At 39.4% G+C, this 2,445-nt stretch overlaps 1 non-coding gene across 1 annotated transcript; it reads right to left on the bottom strand.

Moving 5' to 3' along the window:
- Positions 1-693: 693 nt before the first annotated feature.
- Positions 694-812, bottom strand: LOC134545399 (5S ribosomal RNA). The gene has a single exon (XR_010078515.1). It is a non-coding gene; the product is annotated as a 5S ribosomal RNA (ribosomal RNA).
- Between the last annotated feature and the right edge of the window lie 1,633 nt (positions 813-2,445).

The raw sequence follows: 2,445 nt of genomic DNA, 5'->3' as shown, positions 1-2,445 counted from the left end.
TCCCCCAATGTTATATGGCAGAAAGAGTAGAGCTATGGCTACTGTGACATCATGCATTGATGGGAAGGTTATTGTTGGATAACAAAAATTTAGATGATATAATTTTTATTTTTTTCCATACACAACACATTGCAGGTACAATTTTACAGGTTACAGCTGTACCACCTCTAGTATTGCTGCCGACCATCCAACAAATGAGCACACTAAACAGGCATTGATGACATTGTTATCAACGTCTTTTTGAATCTCTCATTATTATACATAACTGCCCACTGAAACAGAGAAACTTCAAAATAGGTGTGTGTGTGTGTGTTTATATATATATATATATATATATATATATATATATATATATATACATATATACATACATACATACATACATACATACATACATACATACATACATATACACTTATCTATTTATTTTTTCACTTTGAATTTTGTATGAGGTATACACATGCAAAGATTCACAGCTGCTGCTGGGTGGGTGAGTGAGTGAGTGATTGATTGATTGATTGATTGATTGATTGATTGATTGATTGATTGATTGATTGATAGAGAGTGAGTGTGTGTGTGTGTGTGTGTTAGGGGGGGGGGGGGGGGGGGAAATGTGGTGATTGTGGGGGAAAAAAAAATTTAAAATTGAAATTTTTAAAAAAAAATTTTTTTCTGTAGGGTGCAAAATAGTAGTGCCAACGGCACGTGGTGTTCCCAAGCGGTCACCCATCTAAGTACTAACCACGCTCGACGATGCTTAACTTCGGTGATCGGACGAGAACCGGTGTGTTCATCGTGATATGGCCGTTGGCAATGATATAGATGTTTTTTTTTTGCAGTTTGTATTTGCCACTCGAAATAGCTATACCAGGTGTGATTGTTACAAACAACAGGAGAAATCGTGTAATGAACACTCTTTTACTTCCCCCCCCCCCCCCCCCTCCCCACACACAACACCCACCACCCTCACCATCCCAACCACCAAAGCCCTCTTCAAAATACACTCTCACACACACACACAAACCCACACTCTATAACTGATGAACATTACCATAACTTCTTAAAGCCATTAGATAATATTTAACTCAAGAAAGGTATTGTGATATGTTTAAAGAAAGAAAGGTGAAACCTTTAACTTTACCAGCAGGTATTAGTATCACTGAGGTATCTTCTAGGTTGTAGCAGCAATAGTAGTAATAATAATAAAATTAAATAAGGTAATAAAAAAGAAAAGTTATACATGTGATCAAATCATGAATGTATAAAACTGGAATGAATTTAAATTTTTTTTATTTTTCTTCATAGGCTGTTTTGAAATTGATGAGTAAGTGCCTCTTCTTTTAAATTTTTTAATGCTGAACACTGTTACATAAGAGATGAATGTTTAGAAAATTTAAAAAAAAAAAAAAGCTAGCCCAGCCCCCTCCCCCCCTCACACAAAATCCAAACAAAAAAAAAAACACCCTCCTTCAAAACATCACATAATCATCCAGCCAGCAGTGCAGACGAGAAATTTGCACTCGGGGCCGCCATTTTGACGATAAATTCTTGCATGGCACACCAAAGGTAGGAAAGAATTTAAAAAAATAAAAATAATGGGCGAGCACCCTCGCGTCTGCCTGTAGAAAATGAAGTTAAAAGTAACATAACCTAAAGACAGGCACACACTAGGGTGCTCCCAGGCGGTTGAGAAATTTTTTCCCGCCAAAAGACTTATATATATTATTTATTTTACTGTTTTTGGCAGGGGGCTATGTCGGTCTGTGTGCAAAGTAGTTCCTACTCCCGCCGCCAGGAGCGCGCGCGGTGGGTAGCGATGTTGTTTTTTCTGCTTTCATTTGTTTATTATTTAGAGGGTTAATGCTATGTAAATGTACGCAAGTTTGGTTATGTGTCGGTAGTTGTGCGAGATTTAATTTCCGAAACGAAATTTGACTTTCATCGGCCTGCATTTCTCACTTATTCGGAAAATACATGTGTGTTTATGTATGTATAATAATCGAGTGATTTTGTAATAATTTGGAAGTTTTGTTTGCGTGTGCGATGTGGGGAAGAAAAGGTGTGCACACGAGTCCTAGGGCTATATTTTTTTTTATTGCGAAATATTTACGAGTGAGTTGGGTCGACAGGGTCAGTGGTTCGTGCCTTGAATTGGTAAACGTCCAGGACTGAATACCCGCGCGCCTCGAGGTCCTCTTTGATTGCGGCTGTGGGAGTCTGCTTTGGCATTTTAATTACCACTTTTTGTGGCAGCTCTGAGGCCGTGCTGAAGGTGTAGAATGGTATAGGGGCCGATTCAAGATACTGTTTAATCAGGTGGTATGCCTGCTCGGTCTCGCACGCGATCTGAAGCCCCTCCCGCACAAGGGCTAGTTGTGCGCCGCCAGGGGCCAAGGCTCGCACGCGAGTGACGAGCTGGTTGTAAAGACTGGTATCAGGTACTAC

This window comes from Bacillus rossius, unplaced genomic scaffold (assembly GCF_032445375.1).
Source record: "Bacillus rossius redtenbacheri isolate Brsri unplaced genomic scaffold, Brsri_v3 Brsri_v3_scf71, whole genome shotgun sequence".
NCBI classification, from domain to species: Eukaryota; Metazoa; Arthropoda; class Insecta; order Phasmatodea; family Bacillidae; genus Bacillus; species Bacillus rossius.
Note: the sequence above shows the minus strand (reverse complement) of the source record. Positions and strands in the feature narration are given on the sequence as shown.